This window comes from Schistocerca americana, chromosome 1 (assembly GCF_021461395.2).
Source record: "Schistocerca americana isolate TAMUIC-IGC-003095 chromosome 1, iqSchAmer2.1, whole genome shotgun sequence".
In the NCBI taxonomy this organism is placed as follows: Eukaryota; Metazoa; Arthropoda; class Insecta; order Orthoptera; family Acrididae; genus Schistocerca; species Schistocerca americana.
Window position 1 is genome coordinate 947,331,220 of NC_060119.1, and position 18,422 is coordinate 947,349,641.

Sequence of the window (18,422 nt, forward strand, 5' to 3'; positions counted from 1 at the left end):
TTGTTCACTCAATGTCCCTTGTTAATTACAAAAATGTACAAATTCTCATAATTCTTAATTTCATGACTGTAGTCCAATACAAATTCTGCTAATCAAAAAACTAACTTACAGCTACACAAAGGTAGGTGAAATAAGTTTGCTTGCCTAATATGAATCTCTGTGAATGTTGAGATGCAGAATCTCAAGTTTTTTGTCCTTCGTTCCAAAAGTAAGCAGTGAACTGAGAAAAAATGGAAATGTGGCTAGTTGTTACAGATATTATGTAAATGCATACTCTTCCAACAAAGCATATGTGGAAGATTTGGTAGATGTTCTCAGAAGTACTGAGAAACAAAATAAGATGATCGAGTGTGCATCAAATGAAGCTGATATTTATGAAAACGTACAGGATGTAGCAGAGATCATCTTTAACAAGTCAGAGATTAATGAATAGCTAATATAGGGCAGGTAAATGTACAAGGGAAACAGAGATTGGGGGATGGGTTTAGCAGGTTGGAGAAAATAGCAAATCCTCTATCAGTATGAAACTACAAGGTTTTTTTATTGATTCAGTCACCACATAGAAAAGATGCTAGCATTAAATTAATGTAAAACACAAAAAAATAAATGGTAAACATGTTTCCAATTTTTTTCTGAGAAAATGTATTGTAACTGTAAATTGACAAGTTCTACATAGTGGCGAAAGATTTCAATGAGATCCATAAAATGCACAGTTAACTAAACTGAACTGAGTAGGTTTCTGTGTTTATTCAGTCACCACATAGAAGAAAGGGTAGCATTAAACTAATGTAAAACATAATCTTATAATTGGAGAATGTGTGTCCATGTTTTTCTTCAGAGAAAATAATTGTAAACTATTAAGTTCCACATAATAGTGGGAAATCGCAGTCAGTATCCATAAACCGTGATGTTAACTAAATTGAACTGAATGTGCTAGTTAACCAGGTAATAAAGAATGCACTGTTGCAGCTAATATTGTACAACACACTAATAAACATGCAGAGATGTTTTCATTATGTCAACTGTCTTTGATTTTTTTCCTTAATGTAATGACCCTTCAGAATTTTGTTTGTAGGACTTGGGTTTCCAACACACCATTGGCTCCTAGCAGATGCCTCGTCTTAACTTTTATTGGTTTTGTTCACTTTTAACGATACATTGTTGCTCCATGGCCATTTTATTTCACCACCCTTTCTCCCTCATCCTGTTCTTGTTTCTACAGCTTATTTTCTGGCCTTTTCAGCTTTTCCATTTTCATTGCTTTCATGCCATTTTATTCTCAACCATGATATTACTTGCTGTTGAATACATCTCCATTATTTTCATTTCCAATTCTCCTTCAGTCTCATATGCGTCAGCTAGTTCTATAGTTACAATAAATTTTGTGATATGAATTAACTCTGTCAATTAAGACAAAGGCTATAAACTCAGCAAAATATCAGCTTTGTGTTTTAGCAGCTATATGTAGTATTCAACGCAGAAGCAGTATCATGTAATGTGAATCAGGAACACCCATCCAGAAAATTTAGTGCAATCTGTCTTGCCTTCCGTACCCTCTTCCCTGCACTACTCAATTGCTCACCCTCCCACCAGGCCCCTTTTTCCCATGACACCGAAAATTTTATCACGCCTCCACATGGATCGAAATCCAATAAGTTTTCATTAGAAGTACAGCCCTGAAAACAGTCTAAATTCATATTTATAATAATATATTTTATCATGTACAAGAAGGTACAATTAGATGAATGATGAACACTCACTTCACTTAACGAAGGTTTATTCAGCACGTGCACATAAAAGAGTGTGGAGTGAACTGCCTCTGGCCAGAACACATACGGTATATATACTATTACAGAACATTCCAGTACAATGATTCTTGACATTTGTGGATACTTCTAGAATGTACTCAAACCGAATATAGAAATTAAAATTTTAGAGTTCAGGTGAGTTTTGAACTCACAACCCTCCATGCAACAGTCTAGTATCATAACCACTACACTGTGGTGACTGTGCTAATCAGTTTCTTCGGCGACATTGCTCCCTCCTTAAGAGAACAGTGTCTTGGTGTTACGTTGTCCTAGTCCAGGAACAAGTCATCAGTCCTGCATTCTCTGACTCCTGATGACTGATGTTTGCCCTGACGGTGATCTTCTTAGAACTTACTTTGCCACTACGCTCTTTGTCAACTTTCTGCTTGTTGCCTGTCGCTGGAGCTTTGAATTTACACTGGGTTGCAGGATCCTTATAGGGCTTCATTCGAAGGACATGGACCGTATCTCTGATCTTTCGTTGTCTTGTGTTGGGGTCAAAATCTTCAACTTCATAAGTAACATCAGACAACTGTCTTACAACCTTATAAGGTCCAAAGTAGTGTCTGAGGAGCTTCTCAGAGAGACCAACCTTCCGAACCGGAGTGAAGATGCAGATGAGGTCACCAGGCTGGAAGACAACAGGGCGGTGGCTCACATCATACTTTCGGCGATCTTTTTCTTGAGCTTGCAACATTCAGAGTTGAGCTAACTGCCAAGCTTCCTCAGCTCTGGTTAACACCTGGCTGATGTAGTCATCGTCCACGTCATCAGGATGCAACGGAAACACAGTGTCCATCATTGTAGTCACCTCACACCCATGCACCAGGAAAAATGGTGTAAATCCTGTGGTGTCTTGTTTGGTGATGATGTAGGCAAACGTTATGAAAGGTAGCACCTCATCCCAGTTGCTCTGCTCAACACTGGTGAACATTGATAGCATGTCGGCCAAGGTCTTATTGCCCGTTAGTTTGTGGATAGTTGGCAGTTGTCGTGTGAAGAGTAATGTTGCACTGACGGTTTATCACTGTCACAAGATTGTATTGAAAAACTTTCCCTCAGTCCGTAATTAATGACCTTGGGGCACCATGTTTTAATACAATGTCTACCATGATGAATTTGGCTACCTCAAATGCTTCGGCTGTTTTCACGGCTTTTGTAATGGCATATGGTGTCAGTGAGAACAATAATCCATCTATTTCCACTAGCAAACATTTGAAATCATCCAAGGAGGTCAATCCCAACACGGTGGAAAGGCGTTTTGGCTGGTGGAATTGGTATGAGTCAGCCAGCTGGTCTCTGAGGAGCTGCCTTTCTTCTCTGGCACTCTCGAAAGTGCGACACATAGTGACGGACACTCCTAAATAAACCTGGCCATAAAAATCTCTTGCGGATCCTAAATCCTAAATGTCCGGTCTCAGGTGTGTCATGGAATTTCTGTAAAACATCTAAGCGCATGTGTTTAGGAATCAATGGTAGGCACCTCTTTCCAAACGGACCAAAGTTTTTCTTGCAAAGTAATCCATTAACTACCTTAAATTGTCCTTTCACATCCTCTGACCGATTTAAGGCAAGCATAATTTGAGATATCTTGGTGTCGTCCTGCTCAGCAGAGAGATCCTGGAGTGCAGCGAGACAATCACTATCTTCATCAAAGTCTTGATGGTCTTGCTCAGGGTTCCTTGAGAGACAGTTGGTGTCTTGGTGATTTCTTCCACTTTTGCACACTATGGTAATGTCATACTCTTGAAGACATTGTGCCCACCTGGCAAGTCATCCTGTTGGACCCTTAAGACCTGTCAACCAACAAAGTGAATGATGGTCTGTAACAACTGTGAATGGCCTCCGTGGATATACTGTCGAAATTTGCATATGTCCCAAATCACAGCAAGACATTCTCTGTCTGTAGTTGAGTAGTTTCTCTTGGCTTTTGTGAGTGTCCTAGAAGTGTAGGCTATAACTTTCTCTTTTCCATCTGAAATTTGCACCAGAACAGCACCGATTCCATAACCACTGGCATCTGTGTGTAGATCCGTAGGTGCTCTCTCATCATACACACCAAGTACAGGGTCAGTCATCAGAGCTTTTCGCAGCACATCGAAAGAATCTTGTTGAGCACCACCTCAGATAAATTTAGCATTGGCTTTTAACAACTCTTGGAGTGGCCTGGCTTTGGTACAAAAGTCTTTGATAAAACGACGATAATAAGAACATCATTTGAGGAAGCTTCTCACATCTCTAATACTTTTAGGAATAGGAAATTCCGTTATAGATCTCACCTTTTCTGTGTCTGGCTGCACACCTTTGTTTGACACAGGGTGTCCAAGTATTTTGATTCCTTTTGTCCCAAAGAGACACTTTCTTGCATTAAGTTTCAGTCCGCCTTTTTGGAGACACTTAAGAATGGCCCTCAGTCTTTTTATGTGTTCATCAAATGTCTCTGAGAGCACTATAATGTCATCTAAATAACAAAGACACATCGTTCACTTCAGGTGACTTAGAAGATTATCCATCATCCGTTCAAAAGTTGCTTGTGCATTACACAAACCAAATGGCACTACCTTAAACACATACAGGCCCTCACGAGTGATGAATGCAGTTTTCTCAAGATCAGCCTCATCTACTTCGATTTGCCAGTATCCCGAGTACATGTCCATGGCTGAAACACTTAGCCCCCTTCAGACAATCTAGTGTATCATCGGTTCGTGGAAGAGGGTAAACATCGTTTTTAGTTATCTTATTAAGTTTCCTGTAATCAACACAAAAGCGCCGACTGCCATCCTTCTTCCTGATGAGAACCACTGGTGACGACCATGGGCTCTGTGAAGGTTGAATGATGGCGTTCTTTGTCATTTTCTCTACTTCATCGCGAATTATTCAACGTTCCGTTGCTGACACATGGTATGCTATCTGGCGTATTGGTTGATGGTCTCCAGTGCTAATCTGGTGCTTCGCCATCGATTTGTCTAATTTGTTCTTCACCTGTGGATTGAAGCATTCAGAGAACTCTTGAAGAATGGCTATTAGCTTCTTCTGTTGTTCCTTAGTGAGATCTGGTGATAGTCAAGCTAGAAGATCTTGTCTCGTAGTGGTAGCACTAATTTCATCCACAGACTAGGCATGGGAGGTTTCTATGATGCTCAGCTGTTCTGCAATTAACGGCTTAGCGTTTGCTACACACATGCATCTTGGAAGGTTCTGCAGTTCTCGGCAACAGTTAACTATCCACAATTAACTGACTCCATTCTTAAATGACACAACAGAGGCTGGGATGACGAAGTTATTCTTCAGTGGCATGTTTCTCTTACATGGCTTGACACATGACAGTTACCTTTCTAGCGCTGACTGCAGGAATGATCACTTCATCCAGCACACATAGTCTCCACATACTCGGATGCGCGTCTTCCTGTCCACAGTATCTCATCTTGTCTAGCATAATCTTCGAGCGACCACAATCTACAATTGCCTGAGAAGCTTTCAAAAAATCCATTCCTAGAATGACGTCATGACTACACTCTTGTAAGATGATGAATTCTAAGGGCTGAGTATGGCCACTTATACCTACACAAATGACACATCTTCCTGTAGGCTTTCATATTTCCCGTTAGCCACCTTCAGCAGAGATGTTTTATTGTCGATGAATATGGTTTTCTGCCACTGACGACAGTACTTCTCTGAAATGACTGAATATGATGATCCAGAGTCCACAAGAGCTTGGGCTGGTCGGCCATCCATGAGGATATTGATGTAGTTTCCTAGCATTTTTGTAGTGATCGATGAGGGAGGAAATTTTCTTTTCGGCAGCCTCACCTTCAAGTAAACTTGCACCTTTTAGTTTTCCAGGTTGTGGCAGCTTGGTGATCAGCCGGAGCTTCTAAACGGTGATGGAGACCTTGGTTGGCGTTTTGGGGACCGTCCTCTCCAGCGGCTAGCTTGTGGCGATGGTCACCTAGGTCGTCCTGCACCCACATCTTGTACATCTTTGTGGTCCTGGAGTTGGCGTCGGCTAAGATCGGTCTGCTGTCTTCCAGCGCAGGCATCATCAATTATCTGCTGCCTTTCTCAACACTATTGCACCACATGTCCCGGTTGTCCACAGTGGAAACATGCTGGTTGGTTATCCTGGGTCCTCCAGATGTGGCATTGTAGGAACGTAACTCTGCCTGCATCTCGACTTTTCACCATTTTAAAGGGAAATGAAGGACGAAAGATTGGGTCCAATGTCTGTCCCACTTCCTCCCTTACGACCTCTTGAAGCGTCTCGGTTTTTTGCTCGCTGTGCAATCCAAGTGCCTTTTGAACTTCCTCTCTCACTATCTGACGAAGAACACTTGTGAAATCAGTGTCTTCCTTTTTCACAGACATTGCTATGACATTTGGAAGCCATTCAAACTTCTTATGTGTAATCCTTTTTTGATGCATTGTCTCGATATATTGGCACCATTCTATAAAGTCGTCTGCTGTCGAAACCTCCTTCAGGAGTAGGGCTTGATACATGTCCTCAGCAACACCCTTCATGAGGTGTGCAACCGTATCTTCCTCCTTCATTCTAGGATCCACTATTTTACACAGCTCCAAGATATCTTGAATGTAGGATGCTGTAGTTTCTCCTGGACGCTGTGCCCTGCACTTTAGTTTATCTTCAGCCTTGCACTTCTGTCGTCATGTGTCACCAAAATACTTGTGCAGTTCCACTTGTAATACTTCCCAGCTTGTGAACTTCTCCTTGTTGTTCTCATACCATTGCTTGGCAGTGCCCTCCAAGTAGAAAAATACGTTAGCCAAACATACGGTGTCATCCCATTTGTTAAATTTGGTTATACACTCATATAAGAGCAGTTGAACGGAATGGACAGTGTCTTGAAAGGAGGGTATAAGATATACATCAACAAAAGCAAAACAAGGATAATGGAATGTAGTCGAGTTAAATCGGGTGATGCTGAGGAAATTAGATTAGGAAATGAGACACTAAAAGTATTAAAGGAGTTTTGCTATTTGGGGAGCAAAATAACTGATGATGGTCGAAGTAGAGAGGATATAAAATGTAGACTGGTAATGACAAGGAAAGCTTTTCTGAAGAAGAGAAATTTGTTAACAACGAGTATTCATTTAAGTGTCAGGAAGCTGTTTCTGAAAGTATTTGTATGGAGTGTAGCCATGTATGGAAGTGAAACATGGACGATAAATAGTTTAGACAAGAAGAGAATAGAAGCTTTCGAAATGTGGTGCTACAGAAGAATGCTGAAGATTGGATGGGTAGATCACATGACTAATGAGGAGGTATTGAATAGAATTGGGGAGAAGAGGAGTTTATGGCACAACTTTACTAGAAGAAGGGATCGATTGGTAGGACATGTTCTGAGGCATCAAGGGATCACCAATTTGGTACTGGAGGGCAGCGTGGAGCGAAAAAATCGTAGAGCGTAGAGGGAGACCAAGAGATGAATACACTAAGCAGATTCAGAAGGATGTAGGCTGCAGTAGGTACTGGGAGATGAAGAAGCTTGCACAGGATAGAGTAGCGTGGAGAGTTGCATCAAACCAGTCTCAGGACTGAAGACCACAACAACAACACACTCATATACCTTCAGTCACTTGTTTGGATCTTGGCCATCCTCACCAGAGAACCTGGAAGGATGTCTCATATGGTGGTACACAGTTGCTGTCATCGTTACATCCTCTGTCTCCAATAAGATTGCGATCTGTTGAATATGGCTCGAACTCAGTTTTCTCACCACATAAATGGCAGCTGTGTTGTGGCCTGATGGGAGCCACTGTGTCATCGATAATGTGCGCTATCACAAGTTTCAATACCTGACGTCTCCACCAGAATAATGTCACGTAGAAGGAGGTGTAATTAGATGAATGATGAACACTAACTTCACTTAACGAAGGTTTATTCAGCACTTGCACATACAAGAGTGTGGAGCGAACTGCCTCTGGCCAGAACACTTACGGTATATACACAGTTACAGAACATTCCTGTACAGTGATTCTTGACATTTGTGGATACTTTTAGAATGTACTCAAACCGAATATAGAAATTAAAATTTTATAGTTCAGGTGAATTTTCAACTCACAACCGTCAATGCAACAGTCTAGTATCATAACCACTACACCGTGGTGACTGTGCTGTTCAGGTTCTTCTGCGACAATATTAATTGTTCTCAGTCAAAAGTTATTTATTTAAAGAGTCTATGTAATTGTTGAAAATATTTGGTTTGAAATACTAACAGATTTTTCAGAACCACTGATAACTGAAAAGGTATAGGCTGATAATAATAATGAAATAACAACTCATTTTCACTTCATCACCAAGACAATACAAGCAGCCACAACAGCAGGAGCAGCAGTAGCAGAAGAAGTAGTAACAAAAACCATAATCCAGATTATGTATTGTAAAGGCAAGGGTGAATCATAATTATATTGAAGCTAAATAAAATGGCTTTACTTGTCAAGACAGTACTATTGGGCCTTCACGGCCTGTTGCGGGTGGAGTTTGATCCAGACACTATGTCAGTAAGGAGATAGGGAAATGATGAGGAGCTTGTCCTGCGATGGTGGGAGATGGCTGGTAAGCATGGGGTATGGCCCACTGCGTCCTCAGACTTGCTGGTGGAGTAGACCTGGTATGGCCTATTGTGCCCTGGTACTAATTTCAGGTTACCGGCAGGCAATACCTCACCAATATTATTGTTTAGTTCTCTTGTGTAAATAGACAAAACTACTTCACGTAGCACATGTTGATATAATGGAGTTATTTTCAGTTTATTAAATGAGTCCTTATTTGCTGTTGTTTATGGAACATTTGTGTACATTCCTATAAAAAGACTGAGAAATATGTAATTTGTAAGTGTGATGTTGTCAGTGACCTATGTAGTATTAGTGGGAAAGGGATTGCATAGAACCTTGCTGCTGTGTATTGTTGACAGCATATTGAAATGCCATGTAATTGTGTTGTAGTCACTTGGTGCTGAATTAATGAATGACTAAAAAGTTGCAGCACCTCTCTCACCATTCATTCCGCAGTAACAGTGAGGAAGAAATCGTGAATGAAACACGGAATCTGATTAGATCAGCGAAAACTGTATACCCAACGTCCAGGCTGGTAATTAGTGGAATTATTCACCGAAGATCGGTAAGTGATACTTACATCAACAGGATAAATACCGGCATTAGGGAACAGTGCAAAAGACTTGGTGCAGTATTCATTGACCCAAACAAGTTCTTAAACTATAAGTGTCTGGGAAAAGACAGCCTGCACTTGAATAGATTAGGCTCTGTGAACCTTAGTAAAATGTTCATAGACGTGTGTAAAATCCTAAGAAGCAAGGGAAACTAATTCATTCTAATAGGGGTGATAAAGAAAAAACTCAAACTGAAAATAAAAAGTTTAGGTACCAAACAAAGGATGCACTGGAATAGAAATGGCTTAGGGGCAGACCTTCCAAATCGTAAATACTCAAAAATCGACGAACTAAAAATTCTGCTTTCAGAATCTGTAAATATTAAAATAATCTGTCTAAAGGAACACTGGTTAACAGAAGATAGTATGAAAGTATTAAATAGAATTAATAATTTTAAGGTAGCTGCTAGCTTTTGTAGAATAAGCAAATCTCGTGGAGGCTCCTGCATTCTTGTCAATTCTTCTGTAAGTTATACAGCAATAGATAGTTTTCATTATTTAAATGTAGAGAGCGTGTTTGAAAGTTGCTCTCCCTAAGTGATCTGAACACACTGGTTATAGCAATCTTCAGAATTCCTGGATGTGTGGTAACAAAAGTGTTTTTAGACAAATTCGAATGCCTCCCAGAAAAACTCCAGAAAGTAAGTAAGAAAAAAGTTGTTATAGCAGCAGACTTCAACTTAAATGTCTTAGTTGGAAGCAATGATTCCACAAAATTTTGTGACTTAATTCAGAAATCTGGTTTCAAGCTAAATTTTTTTGAAGGCACTGGGGAAAACAGCAGATCAGTTACCTGCATTCACAATATTATTACTAACTACTAATTTGACAGTGGAAATAAGCACAAACACTGCTTAGACTTGGGTATTTCAGATCACTCAGCTCTGTTTATTGAGCTCCCAAAAGCAAATAACCTAAAGCTTCCAGAAGTGTATATAAAAAGTGATCTCAGTAAAAGTAAAGTGGATTTATTCTGCAGTAAATTAAGTATAATAAGCTGGCCTGTAGACCACAATAGTTCAAGCATGACAAACTATAACAAATTCTTAAATTGTTTCTTAGAGGTATTTAAGGAATCATTTCCTTGTAGGGAGAAAGTAAATGGTGAACTCAAATGGATTACAACAGGAATAAAAATTTCTAGTGCCAGAAAGAGAGAGCTCCACAATGAGTTAAAATCAAACAGAAATCTGGATTTTGTTACTTATGTCAAACAGTATAAGCGGTATTTAGGAAACTTGTAGTGGCAGCTAAAAAAATGGCAAATAATAAATTCATACAAGAACACAGAAATAAGACAAAAGTGGTCAGTTGTTCAGTCTGAATTAGGAGCCAAAGTAAAAATTCATGAGATTTTGAAAATTAGACATGAAAATGAAATTATAGTAAACCCTGTTCAGATGTCAATTTGTTTCAATGAATTCTTCCTAAATGTAGTTAGATCGGATGTGGATATGACATTCCATCAGGGCATCACAAATTTGGAAAACAGCCAGAACACATCTTTTAAACAATTTGAAAAAAATCACCCAAAGGGATATGGAAAAGGAAATATTGCCTCTAAAACACAAAACCTCCCATGGGTGGGATGAAATAACATCTGTAATCAAGTATGTGTATGATATTATTTCTCAGCCACTGCCAATTATTATAAATCAATCTTTTGAACAGGAATGCTTTCCAAATGTATTGAAATATGCTGAGATCAAACCTCTATTCAAGAAAGGTTCAACAGAAGATATGGGAAATTACCACCCTATCTCTCTCTTGGTGGTCTTCTTTAAAGTGTTTGAAAGATTGCAGCAAAACAAATTAATAAATTTCTTACTATAAATGATATAATTTTTCAAAACCAGCTCGCATTCCAACAGGGTAAAAGCACCGTGGATGCTATAAATGAGTTTATCCAAAACATATGCTCCACGTTAGATAAGGGTAGAAAGATCACTGGAATATTCTGTTATCTAACTAAAGCTTTCGATTCAGTGAACCATGCCATTACTCCTCCAAAAAATTACAGATGTATGGAATCAGAGACACTGCTTTAAAATGGTAATTTTAACTTCAAATGGAACCAATTGTTCCTCAGACTGAAAAACAGTTCTCCAAGGAGTCCCACAAGGTTCGATATTGGGTCCCTATCGGTTTCCTTTTTACATAAATGACCTACCACTTGCTACTGATGTTCATTCAGTCTTATTTGCTGATGGTACATCAGTTCTAATTGAAAATGAGGTATCTGAAAATATTCCAGAAAAAGTCAAGAATACTTTAGAAAAACTTGAATCTTTGTTCTATCAAAATGGACTAAAACTAAATGTAACTAAAACCAAAATGATACAATTTGAAGCTATATCAGTAGAAAGGACTGAAATAAAGATAACTTGCAATGATCAGGATATCACAGAAGCAAACCACATGAAGTTCTTAGGCCTTAATCTTGACAAAAATTTTAATTGGGAGGTACGCATAGATTACTTAGCAAATAAACTGAACAACTTAGCATTTGCAATGTGTGTGTTGTCAGATGCCACATACATGGATACCAGAAAGATAGTTTATCACTGCTACTTTGAGTCAATTATTAGTTATGGCATAATCTTCTGGGGAAATTCAGCAAATGTCACTAGGCTCCTAGTATTACAAAAGAAAGTAATTAGAAACATGTGTGTTGCAAATAAACGGGAATCCTGTAGACCACTGTTAAAAAATTTAAAAATACTGTCTATCCCCTCACTTTACATATATGAGATGGTGGTGTACCTATGTAAAAATCAGCATACACTAAGGCACTTTCCGTTCTGACCACAACTACAGCACTTGGCACAGAGATAACTTCAAACTTCCAACACATCATTTCAAACTTTATACCCAAACGTCAGAGTATATGGGGTTAAAAATTTTCAATAAAATAAAAGGTAGTAATATATTTAAAATGGAGCTTGGTTCACTGAAAAGATTGCTCTTTACTCTTCTGGTGGAAAAGTGTTATTATTCTGTCGAATTCATTGAGGACAGCTTCTCAGTCTGAACACAGCGATTGTATTATATGTATTATTTTATCCTTGAGCACCCCATTTCTCTTGACTCTTTGCCGAATTCTGTTGAATACTACTTCCAATCTCCTCATCTTATACGGCATTTCTCTTGGGTTGAAAAGCACCTTCAGTGACCACTGATGGCTGGTAAATATCATAACCTCTTGCCTCGAGAACAGCACTCCTCCTTGCAGCAGTTGGTTCTGCAGCACCTCCTCCCCAATGCAGGCAACAAAATGTAATATTATTATGTCTTTCGTTCTTGCCTTCAACATATCACAACCTGAGAATAAGGACTAATATCCCTTCTCTGCCCCCCTCAGAAATCTGCTGCCACTACTGAGCCTATTCATGTATAACAAAAATAACAGAAAAAAAATTATTCACTACAATCCTATACTAAGCAAATACAATGAAAATAGAAATCCTTAACAAACACCCCTTACCTTCTTGATCTTACTGCATGCAGTATTGCTTGCACAGGCCAAACCACCTCTTCTTTTCTCTTCCTCTAATTCCTTCTCCTCGTGTTCTTCTCCAGTTCCATCCTTGAAATGCCTGTAACCAACAGTCAACACCGCACTACCTTGAAGAGGTCACAGATACCTGACATGTACTATTTTTATTCTTTTTAGTAACTGAAGCTTCATGTTGACTGGTGAAGTAGTCTTCACCACCTGATAGGGTCCTTGATACCTTATGATGAACTTCTTTGTCTTTCCTTCGCCACCCATTGCCCTACGTTGTTCTGTGGTAAATTAGCCATACATTTCACTGATTACTCCTGATTCTCCAATGCCTTTGTATTTGACTTCTATACTTGTTTCCATACTTCTTGTACTGCTTTTGCAAACTCACAGACTCACTCCCCATTTCTTTGCCTTTATCAAATCAAATGATGTTGGCATTTTTGAACCGTACACCACCTCATATGGGGACAACCCAGTATTCATATGTATTTTATACATTGGCACGACATACCAAGGACATGTATCCCAATTTCTGTGATGTGCATTCACATAGTCACTTGAGATTTTCTCAATTGTTCCATGTACCCACTCCATTCTGCCATTGGTCTGTGGATGAAGAGAACTAGTTGTTAACTTCTTCACATGCAACAACTGACTCAGCTCCTTCAATATATCCAACATGAAATGCATACCCTGGTCTGTAGTTGCTGTATCTGGCACTCTAAACTTCAACATCCACTGCTTGTGCAACTGTCACTGCCTCTGTTTTGGCATAGCAACCATCTCCATGTACCAAAAAAAGTGATCATATAATTTTTAATATGAATCTGTTTCTTGGTAGCATATGGTTGAGTGGCTCCAATACATTGATTCCGAGCATTTTAGATGGTTTTGATGCTTAGGGCAGCTTCTGCAATGGCACTCTCTTACAGTTCAAGTCTGTTCGCAGCACATACTGCAAGCAATTCCTTGCATTTTGAGCCACTTCTGCTTACCATCCTCTCCTCCAGTATCTATTGGCTACTCTCCGGTTTGTTGCTTTGCACCCTCCTTCACCAGATAACATATGATCATGCCCTTGTTTTAAAATCTCTTCCTTAAAGTTCATTATTATTACTACGCAGGGCCCTAGACTTCTTTCCTTGCTTAGCAGTCCATTATGTACTAAACTGTGATTGCATCCTGTACTCTTTACAGTCACTGTAAGTATTCTTTGCTGCCTGCCATTCTGGAAGAACTTTCAGCACTGCTACCTTCCTCCTCAATGCATCTGCATTCCTGTGCTTTGTCCCTGGCTTGTGTACTGCGTTTTAGTTACTTCGCTAGGTCTCTGGCCTCATCTTCTCTGCCTGCTAGATGGATCCCTCAGTCACAAATATCACCTCAAAGCAGTGTGGTTGGTCAGTACTTGAAATTTTTCCCACAGAAATAACATCTAAAATAAGGACACCATAAATGAGGCTCAGCATATCTTTTCCAGTCATTGAATAAGCTCTGCTGCATTTAGCTGTCTCGATGCTGAGCCTACATGATACACTTTACCGTTAATCTTCTGGCTTCAGAGACATCCCAAGGCAAACCCATTCAGGAATGTTCTGTATTAATTTGAGATCTCTGATAACAGACTGCAGTTCCTGATTGACTTAGGCACTGAGAACTCGTGAAAGCATACATTAGCCTGGAGTGTGTCCTTACTCCATATTTATTAATTTCCTGGCTTAAATACCCTACCTCTTCTAATTCAAAATGTCACTTATCCACTCCCAGTGTCAGACATGCAGCCATCAATTTCTTAAACACTTCCTCCACATGTTGTCTATGTTGCCCCCATGTCTTTTGAGAACACACTGACACTGGCATGGTTTCAAATCTCTCAACACACCGTTCAGCAATGTATGAAATATTGCAGGTGCATTTTGTCATCCAAACAGCATGCTGTTGTACTGATAGTGCCCCCATGGCACCGAAAAATGCTGTCTTTGGCTAGTCTTCAGAAATAACCTCCAATTGATGGAACTACTTCTTAAATACATGGTCAGCAAGTACTGACATTGCCCTAAGTTACCGATGGACTCATTAATGTTGAGGATGGGGTATGCATCCATTACGGTCTTTCTGTTCAGGTGATGATAACCACAGCAAAACCTATACTTTCTAGAAACATCTGTAGAATTCTTTGGTATGACTACAGTTCCTGCACCCCACAGACTTCTGTTATCCCATCAGCTAACTGCTGGCTAATAAAAACTTTTATGATCAATTGCAAATATATAAGTAACTGATATGGTTTCTGGTGCTTCATTCACTGTTGGTATATGATAGTGTGCCATGGGCATTGCTGGCAATGGACTCCATGAAAGAAACAAATTCTTAAATTGAAATAGCAGTTCTTCCATCCACTCTCTTTAATCCATTTAGATGCTCCACTTTCCTGTGTACTTCAGTTTTTATTATGTCTTGTGCCTGCATGTGGTTTACACTCCTCATGCACAACTCACCCTCATCCAGAATGTCCAAGCTTAACATCCCGTTCCTTAACTTCACTGCTTCCGTACCAAAATGATCTACACTGCAGGTGGAAAAAATAAAAAATAGAAAGAAAGTAAATGAATAAATATACCATTTTAGAGGTTTCCAATTCATTCAAGATTTATTATTGCAGTATTGCACATGGAGAACATTAAATGATTACATTTACAGGTCAATAGCACAAGCAGTTCTGAGGTACCATGTATCGACCTATGCTGAAACACACTTATTTGTACATGATATAGCCTCCACAGGTGGCAATGGAGGCACTAGCTCAGGCATCCAGTTGACCATAGTGATGGCAAATACTGTCCTGGGATACATTATGCCACACCTGTATGACCAGTTCACATAGTTCTGTATGAGTTGTTGGTCGACAAGTCACACGGGTCACTTCTCATCCCATCATATCCCACACATGCTCAGTTAGAGATAAGTCCAGAGATCATGCTGGCCAGGAAAGTTGCCGCATGTCTTGCAGAGCAAGTTGAATTTCACAGGCAGTGTGCGGCTGAGCATTATCCTGTTGGTACAACATATCACCTTTCTGTTGCAAGAATAGTAAAAGAACATGTTTAACAACATTCCACACGTACCAAGTGCTGGTTATCGACCCCTCCAGGAACACCAAAGGTGAATGAGAATTCTAGCTTGGCATACCCCAGACCACAAGGCTTGGGGAAGGGCCATTATGTCTTGGATGAAAGCATTCTGCAGACAGTGCTCACCAGGTCTACATTGTATTTTCATATGTCCATCACTTGCATGCAGGCAGAATCAGCCTTCATCGCTGATGTGATCCAAGTGATCCTCTGATGGCCCCAATTGTGCCATGCATGTTGATGCTGTGGAGTGAGTGGAAGAGGGCTAGATGTGTGTGTGCTCCCATAGTCCCACTGCTAATAAATGGTTTGCAACAGTTTGTGTTGACACATCTGGGTGCACAGGCCCTCTTATCTGTGCTATTGTAACTGTACAATCTGCCATTGCTGCCCTTATGATACGACAATCCTGTGGGGGGGGGGGGGGGGGGGGGAGGGGGGGGGGGGGATCTATGTTTTGTGGATGTCCAAAACTCATCTATGTGTGTAAGAATGTCCACACGATGACTGATACCAGCCCCATTGCGCAGCAGGTCCAACTTGTGTGGCAATTCTCCAAAAGGACCATCCAACAGCTCAGAAAGCCACAATTTGACCCGTTTCAAACTTGCTCAGTTGGCTGTAGGAAGCACAAGTGTGTCACTGCAGCATGATTGCGTGCCTGCTTCAAACATCTGCACCACACTGAGTTGTGAGCAATCCTTACTAAAGGGTAGAGACAGATGGCACTCTGGTAGCTATGCCACTATGCCATCTGTTGGCAGACGGTGTTGAAACTATTATCAGTACATCTACTATTCTCCAGATGGCATATGCCATCACTGGATTGATATTGACGTCATCTTCCCAGGTGCAATAATTTTTTTCTCAGTAGTGTGTATTTTCAAGTACCACTCTCTTGCCATTCCTTTCTTGTGTGTGTACAACACTTCACTTAACAAAACAACTTGTTGGATCCAGCATATTGTGCGCTTCCAGAGGCTCTACAACTTACAACACACCCACAGGTAAATTTGGCTTCACATTCACCCCAAGTGACTTTCCAATGTCATCTGTCACCAGAGTCATACGAATCAATCCTTAATGTAGTTGTATGCAGTTCAGCGTGTTTGTCCAATATGCTAGACACCCCTTGCAACAGTTCTACACTGGCAACCTTAGCCAGAATGTTATTCCACAAAGTTCTGTTATAGATTGCTGAAGGTCAGTTTTAGCACAATGTTGATACAAAACTCTAACTACAGGATCATTCTGTAGCCCTTGCTTACATGTGGTACCACTTCTACACACTGCTTAAACTGAAATGACCCTGTATGAACATCTACATAAACTGACCCCAATGGCCTCGCATCATTATCCCCAACCCTACGTAACCTGTAGCATGGCATGTTCCATCACCACTGACCCACTAAGTGTCTACTGGTAACCGACACATGCACCCCTGTGTTCAACAGAAACTTAAACACCACTTACAACACCCATTACTGTATGCTACATCTCTGCATACTTATTTGTTGCTTCTTGGGAACACCTTTTGGTGCATTTGGGGTTCCATCTTGCATTTAATGGCCGCTTACAATCTCCTTGTCCACCTCACTCTGTTGACATTCAATTTCTATGCATTTTGCCACTAACCTAATAGCAGAATAAACATCATTGGGTGCATCTGTGTGCACTCTCCTTGACATGTCTGAAGGTAGTACCCTCAGGGAAGTTTTGAGCACCCTCTACTCACCTACTTGCCACAAGAATGCATTTGCTACATCACTCTGCCCTAACTCTGTTTGTTACATTTACTTATCTTTCCCACAAATTTTTCCTTAGTTTCCCATATCTCTTCACAGTAGGGCTCAACTGCTCCCAAAAATGCATGACACTCTTGTGGTTTTTGTGTCTTTGCAAAAGACCCTTCTCCAACTGCTCCAAGTTTGCTGCATTCTGCAATGCCTCTGTAGCCCTCTTATACATTTTCACTTCTCTAACCAGTCACAATTTTGTTACCCACAACGACTGACTATTGGTCCAACACCCTATCACTGTAACTGCCTTAAGGTCCTCTAATAACTAGTGCACATACTCATATGATTTCTAAAAAAGCGAACAGTTGATTCTGCGTCAACTGGATCCACCTAATGCTGCAGTTCTGTTCATCCCTAGCTGTCAGCTGCCCATGTAATTGCATATTATCTTCTGTCAACTGTGTTACATTTCTAACAATGCTTGTACTGCTTCCAGCTCAGGCACACCTTCCATCTCAAACTCTCCCATTGTAATACTCTCACCCTCCAATATACACAGTAATAACAAAAAAATTACAACTCAAAAAATCATCACAAACTAGCCTTTACACTGCATTGTGAACCAGCAGACTCTCTAATTTGCCCTGCAATATGACCTTCCTGACGACTTGTGTAACAGGTTAGAGGCACTGACTCCATGCATGGTGCAGCATACCTAAGAAAACATTACATACACATTACAGACATCAAATACTGCTCTGTGGGTTTACCTGTAAGCTCAGATAAGTCACTTGGCTCCTATGTTCTAAACAAGGTAACCTACAAGTTACTATGACAGTCGTGCCTCGCATCCACGTATGTTACAACCTACAAAATATAACCAAATGATTTATCACTCTTTGCACCATGTTGACACTATAGGCAGTGGTCCAGAAGCTTTGCTGTGTGGAGGTGATGACACTAATTCTGACAACAAGCTATATCACAGCCGCCCCCCCCCCCCCTTCCCTGTCCAGGGTGGGGTTTCTATCAGCCAGGATGGTGTGAGCA

General features: G+C 40.3%; 1 protein-coding gene across 7 annotated transcripts in view; it reads left to right on the forward strand.

The window, feature by feature from the left end:
• The window catches only part of LOC124615696 (GATOR complex protein Iml1), a 597,731-nt gene that overhangs the window by 331,076 nt on the left and 248,233 nt on the right, over nucleotides 1-18,422 (forward strand). The window lies entirely within an intron of this gene.